Below are 10,563 nucleotides of genomic sequence, written 5' to 3' on the forward strand. Positions count from 1 at the left end.
ATTACTCATGACCTTATTTTACTTGAGACATGACCACCATGGCTTCTCCTAAAAGAACGTTTCACTGGATTCTCACAACCAGTTTCAAACAACTGTTTCCCTAATAAGGTGTGCACTTACAGCAAAATAAATTTCCGCCCTCAGATTGAAAACTCCCAGGAGCATCCTTGCAGAAGAACCACTGTACCACTGTGTCTCTCTCCAGCCCCTACCTGTCAGACGTGGTGTGGAAGGGAAGATGGGTTCCAGTGATAACTCCTGGGATGAACTATCCTGCTCATATACACATGTCAGCGGAGAGGACTATGCTGTTTGCCTTCTTTCTTCACACAGCAGCAGATATCCCAGGAGCAAACACATTCTGGTGATTTTAACACTCCAAAGCTAGACAGGACATGTTCAAAGCAACCCTGGACTGCTACAGCAAGACGGTAATACAACAGCACTCTGCTATTCCAAGAGTAAGATCTAACGTGTTACTTTCCAATCTGCAGTACCCTGAGTTAACTCTGAGGTAAGGGAAACCAGGGAGAAAACATGCTTTTGTCCCTTCAGAGCAACAGGAAGGAAACAGAACAAGGAGGCAACATAAGAGAACCACAAAAATAAAAAATTTCTATTCCTATGCCAAGTCTTTAGCGCCTGAAACATCTATGCAAGACATGACATTTACACAACAAAACACTAGAAGTTTTCACTGCTCTTCCTGAGAAGGGAAATCTCACTAGAAAAACACTGATCCTCACAATTTGTTCCCCATTAATTGTCTCCCCACGTACCTGCTTTCTGCTAGGACTGGAGAGCAGTGTTTTTAGAGCAGCTCTCAGTCTCCCTGTGCTTAGCAGGTAGTCTAATTGCTGAGCTGCTCCTACACAGCAGAGCAGAAGCCTCCACTCCACCAGCATCTCTCCTCCCAGGGCAATATTATCCTGCTGAGAAGTAACAGGCATTATGCACTCACTGAAAAGCAGCACAGTACACGTACAAAGAGTCAACAGCGAGTCTGTGATGACTTTTAATGGCTTTATTTACACTATTACATATTCACTCACTATAGGAGCTTTCACATAGATTTCTCGACTGACTCTGTGTTGCTGTGCTCTCTTTTTATAGAGTATATAACCTTCTGGTCATAACAGATTGCTTGCTCCCAGCTGGAAAGCCTCTTGGGAACACAGAACTGTAACCTACCATTAATATATTCAGGACAGAACACTTCAGACACCATGATGCAGAGATCACAAACAGAGATAGAAAGCTACGTGACAACCTGATATAGAATTAACAAGGCTTGTTCCATATCCATCTCTAGCTCAAGTCACGCAGTGAATCTACAGCTCATTTTGGAAGCCTGTGTCTCAGGCAATGCTACCACAACCATTAGTACTTTTAGCAGAAATACAGTTCTTACTGATACTTCTTGGAAAGGGTAATTTTACTAAAATACAGATTGGGTCAAACTAACAGGAAAAAATAACTATTCTTGGGTAATCTGTTCTTGCCAAAAGAAACATACTATAGAAAAGATTCAATCAGAGCATATGTAGTTTTCTCAAGTCTTACAAACTTGGTAAGATGAAGTCTGTCTATTACTTGATGAAAAAAACCCTAAGTAATGCAGACAACATAGATGGCAGCACCCATACATTTTGAGTTAGTGCTCAACAAATGCTTCCTCGGAGTTGTTTGGGCAAGGTACATTGCCTGGGGAGAGAAAGAGTTTTGGTATACATCAAAGCAAAGATGCACTTCAACATTTCCACCATTCTTACCAAAAGGGGAAGAGTAGGAAAGTCCCTGTTTACATTGAAATCAGTTCCTTGCTACACAAGATTTCCCCCATTTTCTAATGGACAAGTCATTTACATGCCATTACTAGTCCCACATTGTTTTAAAAGTCTCTTACGTGCCATTGCATGCCAAACATTATGCTGTTGTGTCACTGCACAATAGCTGAGATACACAGGTTCACATGAAGAGAATGAACCATTTGTAAAGCGCTTTCTAATCCTGCAGCAAGAAAGGAGCAATCAGAAGGTGGGACCAGTAGCATCACCACCTGTGACCATGGCTGCTCAACATCACTTCTTAAAAGACTGCTGTTTTCAGTTGCTTACATTTTCCCAAAGTGTGTGCCCAGAAATTTTTCATGCTGAGTGTTTGCCTCAAACTGATTTTTAAAGAATAATCATTAATTTCAGCTAAAACAGTTCAGCTACTGCCAAGAATAAGGGCTAAAGGAAAAATGATTTGCATAAATATAAAAAAAAACCCAAAACTGGCAGTCTTTCCTTTCTATCCTAATCCATTAAAAAGTCACAGTAAACACAGATCCAGCAGAGATTCTCTGACAACTAAAATCTCCAAAGATGCCAAAAAACTGAGTACTCTTGATTTCCACAGGTGACCTAACTGCTCATGCACTGCCCTACAGGCAGACTCACTGCTCCAGCCCAAGGCGTTCCAAAAACAGTTCCTTTTAATAATCATTCAACATCAGTTTGGCTGAACACTGGATTGGGCCAACAGAACCTATATCTCTAGGACAAGCCTTCAGGAATAAGAAAGAAATATCAAATTCAAAAGCACAGGGAAAAAATGGTCAAAACGAAGGAGCAGGAGAAGCAGCAACAGATTCGAAGAGCAATACTGCCAAAGGTGGCTTAAAAAAATGAAGGTGTCAGAAGACCAGGACTGAGGTCTGGGGTAGAAATAAGGTCAGAAATTACTTGGCTGGGAGGAATCATTGGAATAAAGAGCTGGGGAGCAGACAGGTATGGGCAGACCAAAGAGACTAGACAAGTAACATAAGAAGGAAAACCAAGGGGGACAGCCTAAGCTGCCGCAAGGAGGCTGGGAACCTGCTGTGGGAATGAGAGGGATACTGGACACAGACTTCAAGGGAGAACCAGCCTTCTTCTGCAGAAAGAATAAAGTACCAACTAGCTTGGAGTGTCCGACTCGAGACACCTGTGATTCAACTTTGGAAGTGTAGAGTCTTTTACATAATATATGCAGAAATAGCTGAGAGGGCTTAGCAGTTCTGTAAAACTGAAACTAGATCTTCAATCAGGCACCCAAAACCTGAGAAATATTGTATTGACCAATGACAAAAGAACAATTCTTAAAGACTTGCCTTGCACCACACAGGAACTGTGGGGAGTGGTAGGGTTGCGTCCCCGGCCTCTGGAAGGATGCAGCTCTCAATTAGGAAAAAAACTTGTCCTCCTCTTCCTTCAATCCCCTGCTTTGATCGCTGTACAGCTTCCAATTTCTGCAACAAATAAAGCTGTTACACTTACTGATGTCCTTTACTGCGCAGTTCATCCCCAGATTAGGCCCCTCCTGTGCATTAAATACAACACAGAAAAAGTAGATCATCTAACTAAAGATTTAGCATAACTGGAATCCATGAGGACAAACTGTGGTTACATGGACTGCTCTTTTAAGACAGCTATTTTGTCAGCAGCGTAGGTCATTTGTGGTTTAAAATGTTGTCTTCATATCTATAGCTGTCTTGTTTGTATGGGGCAGCACTGCTTTCCATTCAGCACGGAACCAACAGTGCCGAACACTTCCCCCAGTCCCAGACATGATGATGGACAATTGACCCACACTTTGGGAGCAAAAGTTCTGATCACTAGAAAGCCTCAAGGACCATGTTCATCCATGTTTCTAGAAGTCTGTGACTGGACAGCAGAGCAAGTTCATGAGTCCACAGGGAGTTAAGTGTCACACAACACTACCTCCTAACTTCGAGCTGTGACACCGACTTTTAAACAGGGCTAGACATATGTGACTTTTCTACTAGTCTACTAGATATTATTATCTACTGGTCTCATATTAATTGTTGCTATATCTGTCTGTGTGATACTGCACAATTTAGAACATAAAAAAGTGACCCATAAAAACTGGAAGGGATAAGATACCCACGATATAATTCTCTTGTGCAGATAATGTCCACACTGACAAAGCACCTGAGAAATGTTCTACAGGCTTCTGGACCTGGGCAGGAAGACTTATCCCAGATTTTACATTTTATATGTAGCATCTTCCACAAGACAATATACAAGCACCTTTTTTTAAAGAAATGCTGTAATGTTCAATAAATTCTGATATTTACAGAACTGCTATCAGAATTAACAATGCACTAATACTTATCGCTTTATGGTAAAAATGCAACAGAAAAAATGGCACACAGAGCTCGGCAAGTAGCTCTGGTGACTGAAGATATTACCACGCTGCTGTTCAAGTTCATGGCCTCCGAAGCAAAGTCAATGGACCAGATCAAGCGAACGCTCTTCAAAAATGTCAAACCAACAGTTTAGATTAAGCCGCTGAACTTTGCACTAAAGTTGCTGAAGCGCAGGCACACATTTCGTTCCACCTGCCCTGCTGTGGGAGGCAGTAATTTTCAGCCTAGCGAATGTAAAAAGTAGCTATGATATCAAAAGAACTGTTGGTGGCAAAACAAAATGCAGCAAGATGCACAGAGAAATCCGGGTGGGTAAGGAAGAGGGGAAAAAAAAAAAAAAAAGAAAAAGAAAAAGACTATCTTTAGAGGGTTTATCAATAACAGCTTTATTCTGAGCAACACTGAAAAAAACACAAGTTGTTTTTCAAAAGAGCACTATGAACAACTAGAGGCTTAGCAAACTGAAAAACTATTCCCTTAACACTGGTCATCACAGAGACAATGTAGAAAAAGAGCTGGAAAAAGAACAGAGGAGACTCCAAGCAGGCAACTATTTTTAAAACACCTTATACAAAGCAATTTAATTCTGAAGTCTTATTATAACTCTCAAAGACTGGACAATTCTTGAAAAATTCTTTTAAAGCCTGAATCCAAGCTTCAGACTGCCAAGGGTTAAGGCTTGAGAGAAACGCAAACCGGAATTATAGAAAGATCCAATGCCTAACCCTAGCAGTAAGCCCAGCACTTCACTTTCCTCAACACAATAGATTTAACAACAGAGAAAGAGTGGAAGAACAAATTCTCAGCAAATCTAGTATCCTCTGTGCCTCCACTGTTAGCCATAATTTCCACCTTAGAGACTTGTCCTACTCATCTCAAGGAGAAATTCCAGGCATCAAATTCTTTCTAAGCACAGTTCATGTTGCTTGTACGTGCTTCTGTAGCTGGAAGGAAGATACAGAAAACTCAGCGATACTGCAGGGTACCACCAGGTAAAGCAGCTATTCAAGCACAGAGTTAATCTGGACTTCCTAGCCTTGTAAAAAAAGAAGAAACTGAGCATGTTCAGAGGCATTCGGAGGCACTGATTTTATTTGTAGAATTCTGTACAGTTGCTACACTGCAGTAAGGGTACCTTAGCTATAAACTGCCCCATGGAATTGAGGTGTGCTGTTTCCAAAGATCTGCAACATCTGCATGGATACGCTTCCTATAATCAGTCATATGGTGGAAAGAATAATTATTCTTATAGAAGTTTAGATGGGTGGTAAAACATATTATTTTCTCAAGCAAGACGAAAACAGCCGTGCTTGTGAGAGCAGATGACCCCGACTTCTTTAAAGCATCTTATCTAGCAACGGGAGTTAGCAGCACACAAACCCTGTACCAGGCCTTTGTCTGCAGGCTCTCATTCAGAGTGGCACAGCTCCGCTCGCTTCCCATATGCTCAGGTTCAGGACGCATCTGCCAGGAAAGTCCAGCTCTAAAGCCTAGCCCCTGCTTTTGCATTCTCCCCAAGCACACCCCAGCTGGAGCTACAGGTTCAGAACTCCTCCAGTTTTTTGCAGAAACTACAACTTTAGAGTGCTCCACTGGCAAATGCTATGAAACATAGTTCAGAAACACACTGGATGCATTTTCATGTCATTCTCTCTCGTCTTTTCTGTATGGGCCGTCCTCCCTGCTCTTTTCCCTTCACTTTCCCCCTCTGTATCCACGCTCCTTTTCTCCCATGCTACTCCCTTTCACCTCGCTCAGTCTTCTCCTCCACAAAATCTGTCCTGTCTGCAACAAACTGGAAGAATAGAGCTGTATTTAGAGAGCGTCATCTCTCACACAACGGGCTTCTCTGTTAGCATGGCAGAGCAGTAGACCACAAACAAGATGCAGGCCTTCATGAGAAATACAAGAACATCAAAGGGGTTACACTCTTATGAGTGGGCCAGGTCTACACGTAACAGCTCAAGAATGTCAATGTCTTCTTCAATATATCCCGCTGATTTCATACAAGGTCTTAGCAATATCTCACTGTTGTATGCAGTGAGTGCTCTTAATGAATACAAACACACATTCACAAACCTTGGCTGCAGACAAATCCTTGATCATGTATTATAAGCTGCACAGAAAGCCTCCACCTAAGATCAAGATCTCAACTTGCCTAGAGATTAGGGGGAAAACTATGTTACTCGCTCGTATTTCATCAAGATGGTTTTAGCTAAGTTAGGGCATACCTTCGTACTTCAATTTCCCTATTTACTATTTATTGCATATTTGGTAAAAATACCATAAATTCAAGAAAGTCACACTCTGTGGAAGTATAAATAGCCAGGGACAGCCTTCTTGCTGAGTGACTCCACTTTATTGCAGCTTTCAAATGTTTTTTTCAAGAAGTGCTAACATATTTCTGCAGAGCTGACACCTCCCTTTCCTCTGCAAGAGATAAAAAAGTGACTGGCTCAAGGGGCTGACAGAAGCAGAAGCATAAAGTCCACCTGAGCTGGCTGATGCAACGTCATTAACCTCAGTTTCTGAAACACGGAAAATACAGCAGTAACTGCCAGGGAAGTCTGGGGAATTCGCCTGCCATCGTCTCGTGCACACCTCCCTTACCACGTGCCATACAAACCAAAAAAGCTGGCTATGACCCTACCGCTCCCCCATGCAGCCGAGACACACACCGTCCTCTCAGTCACGTCCTTAATTTACAAATGCCCCTGTTATTTTCCTTACTTCACCTGGTCCACACTTCATTCTCAACCTGCTCTGCCTTGGTTGGTCTTTGGTTTTGCCTCGCATGCTGCTAATCTGTGGCGACACTTCCCTTACAGCAAGCAGACTGCTACAGAGAAGGGAACGTGGGAAGCAAAGGAAGGAGAGCAGTGGCAGCGGGAAGTGGCTGTGAAGCAGGAAAGAGAAAATCCTCCTTCTATCTGAAAGCCAGAAGAATCAACTTCATCTACAGTAAAGAGCTTATCATATTGGGTTAAGCAGCAATAGGTGTGATTTAAACACGTTTGAGGCTATGCCTATCTGCCTGACTGATGTGGATGAGGTAGATACACCCCAAAGCTTTCTTCTTCCAAGGTCAACAACGTTTTCTAATGTTTCTGCAAAGGATGTCTGTTTGAGATTAGGTAGATAATCCAACAATGGAGAGGAAATTCAGCCTGTCAGAAAAGAAACAGGAAGGGAAGTGACAAGCAGAAGCAACAAGCACGTAAAATAGGGCTCTGAGCTACGCCGCCTGTGTTATTTGATCTTCTCTCTCTCTTCAAGGACAACAGGTAGAGGATTCAAACTTCATCTCCAAGCAAGGCAATTGCTCTCCACATCCAGGCAAGAAATGGGGAAGTTTCTCCAACAAAGTAATCTACAAAGGGAGTCCAAGAGGTATTCTTGTATTCCAAAGGCGCACCTTATGTACTAGCCATCAGGTAATTAAAATTTGCTGTAACAAAGCACATGCCAGAAGCCTGAATTAAATCTTAACAAGGAAACAAGAACCGAAAGGGGATCCTTGGACTTCTTATTTTCCTTCCTAGTTCCAGTACAATACTATGGAGATTAAGGAGCCCAGAATGTATAGGAAACAGAGCAGCCATTTCTCTTAGAAGTCATTTCACTCCACAGGGAGAACTTCTTCCATTTAATACAGCACCTGTGCAACCAGACTGGACTTGAGCAGGCCTAAAAGATGGCTGAGGATGTCCAACCTTCAATATATCTGAGACTTAACACCAAAAATTCTACTACCCTCATAGGGGTACAGCCTTCAGCTGACAGCAAGAGAGACAGACGTAAGTAAGTTTCTGCAGAGGTGTGATCACTGTCTTCAGTAATGGAGCCAAACGCCCTCTGAACATCACGTGGCTCCTTTGCCACACTTTGGCAGGGTTCTTTGTTTCTCCATGGGTCCCTACAAGCTACCACCCACTATAGATTAAGTTAAAATTAGCTCATTAAAAATAAATTAAATAACAGGCAAAGTTGCCATGTATCAAGAAAAATGCATAAAACCTAGATACAGATACTTGAAAACAGCACCTAAATCATGATTTGCTAACAACTTGGTACTGCCAGCAGAGAGCAGTGAATAAAAGAGGTCACATCCACCTCAAAGTTTGGAAAGTGCCAGAACTTCTAAATTTAAGAATACTGAATTTCAAGTTCTTGCCAAAAATACAGATGTTCCCCCCCATTTGCTCCCACCTAACATTTGCATTGAGAGTCAGAAAGACCTGAGAGACCTGTGAAAAAACTGGCAAGATACTGCATTCCCTGTGACGGCCCCCTAAGTTCCTAGAAGCGAGGCAGCCCACTGAATTAAAATCTTCAGAAGCAGGAAAAACCTTAGTAAGTTTTTAAACTAAGAGCTTTTGAAAAAAGCATTAGCAAACGGTGGTTCCTCAAGGGGAAACAAATAATCTTGTTTCTAGGACAACAGGGCTCTGCTAGCTCATCTCCCTTGCTTTAGAGGGCATGCAAACACACAAGAGCCTCTGCTTCTGTTGCTGAAAAAGTAACCCAGCTAGACCTTCCCAGCTAGCTCTCTACTGCCAACGTAGACAAGACTTCTGCAGAAAGGATTGTATTGGCCTGCAGATGGAGAGCTACTGTCAACACAGAGTGCTTGACTGCCCAGGCAAAAGCCCCTCTACCGTCTATGCAGCACATGCAGTCCGTGCTGAGCTTTGACCATCATATATTGACTTGGCTCATTGTATAGGGGAAAACGTATGCCACTGGGACAAAGCTACAACCTCGTTCTTACACTGCCCCATCAAAGGCACGTGAAATGGATGATGGTGCATCAGTACTGCAAAGGCATTTCTACTATATTTCACAACCATATTCTAGCTTAACAAATGGGCAAAAGTCTGAAATGCACACCAAACTAAACGTACAATCTGTTTCCTTTGAAGGCTTCTCTACATGGGAAAGGGACCATAAAAGCTGGTCTGGAACAAATTAAGGAAGGTTAAATGTTCTTAAACACGCTGTGACTTTCCACAGCGCACTCTGCTCGCCAAGCTCTGCTCTTCAATTCCAGTTCCCTGAACGATGGCATCGCTGCCAAAAAAGGGGAGCTCACCGAAGAGCAGGGGCGCACCGCGCGCCATCAGGCAGCGATCACGAACGGACCCTCTGATCGTCACTTTTTCGAACTCCCGCTCGCAACGCAGAAGGGACAATCCCACCTCAGGACGGGGCCTACGGCACACACAAGTGTTTCCGTGACCCTCGTCGAGCGCCAAAGCGTGCAGGTGTGGAGGGCGCAGCGCTACTGACGGGCCCAACCGCACCGCCTCGCCCGGGGGTCACCCCACCACCGCAACCACAACCGCGGCAGGTCAGAAACGGCTCGGGGACGCGGGGCCTGCCAGCCCGCTGTTCTACAAACCCCTGCTGCGGCACAAAGCCATCAAACTAGCGTCCGGGCTAGTACCGAAAAGGACCGATCTCATAAAAATACCTGGAAACGAGAATGCACAAGAGGTTTCAAGCACCCACTTAAACAACAAATTAAAAGCAACATCATCCTTTTTTTTTTTTGATGTCTCACTCTTGCATCTTTTCCCCGAGACGGCTGTTAATACACCCTTATTTATAGACGGCAGCCCGGCAGGGCTCGCGAACCTTAATAAAAGACCAACGCGTAACAACGTACCCCGTAACGCCGTCAAGCACAGCAGCGCGCTGCAGATGACAACGACGACGACCGAAACCGCGACGCGGCACCAAGCAAACGCCGGGTGCCGGGGCCTCCCCAAGATGGGGGCTCGGCGGGGCGACCCGGGACGGGGGCCGGGCGGACCGGGCGCTCCCAGCGGCGGCCGGCGACGAGGCCCAACGGCGCTGCCCCCCGCCTAACGGCCGCCCCCCCCCCCCCGCCCGGAGCTGTCAGCGGCGCCTCCCGCCTCAGCCGTAGGAGACCCGCCGACCCCAGCGAGGCCCGGCCCGGCCCGGCCCCCGCCCCGGAGGCGCACCTTCTCCCTCCGGCCCTCTCCTCGGAGCGCGGCGGGGCAGCTCCCCGGCCGCCCTCGGAGCCCGGCGGGCGCCCCTCGCTTACCTCCGCAGCCCCGGCTGGCCGGGCACCGCCCCGCCGCTCCGGCGGCACGACGCGCTCCGCCGCCCGCCCGCTCGTGACGGCACCGCCCCGCCCCGCCGCCGGGCCCGGCCCCCTGCGGCCGCCGCCGCCGCCAGGCCCCGCCGCTGGGCGCCGCGGGAGGCGGGCAGGTGGGGAAGGCAGGCGGGGAACGGGGGCGGCGGCGGCAAGGCGGGGCCCTCCCGCCGGGGCCGACAGAAGCCCGTTGTCAGCGTGCCCCCCGTTACCCGCGGCTCGCCCGCCAGCCTGCCAGCGAGCCGCC

The 10,563-nt window shown here is 45.9% G+C and overlaps 1 protein-coding gene across 14 annotated transcripts in view; it reads right to left on the reverse strand.

Annotated features, from left to right (window-relative positions):
* The window catches only part of INPP4A (inositol polyphosphate-4-phosphatase type I A), a 131,212-nt gene extending 120,869 nt beyond the window's left edge, over nucleotides 1-10,343 (reverse strand). For 11 of the 14 annotated variants that reach the window (XM_087757858.1, XM_087757857.1, XM_087757853.1 and 8 more), the window contains exons 1-2: nucleotides 10,266-10,343; nucleotides 3,137-3,274 (exon numbers count right to left, since the gene is read on the reverse strand). The gene's annotated coding sequence lies outside the window, so the exon portion shown is untranslated. Of the gene's footprint in view, nucleotides 1-3,136; nucleotides 3,275-9,863; nucleotides 9,990-10,182 lie in introns of those variants that run through there. The other 3 variants (XM_087757841.1, XM_087757842.1, XM_087757844.1) reach the window with 3 other exon arrangements.
* Between the last annotated feature and the right edge of the window lie 220 nt (nucleotides 10,344-10,563).

Source organism: Nipponia nippon, unplaced genomic scaffold (assembly GCF_047370975.1).
Source record: "Nipponia nippon isolate SJK-2023a ecotype South Korea unplaced genomic scaffold, ASM4737097v1 scaffold_2, whole genome shotgun sequence".
Taxonomy (NCBI): Eukaryota; Metazoa; Chordata; class Aves; order Pelecaniformes; family Threskiornithidae; genus Nipponia; species Nipponia nippon.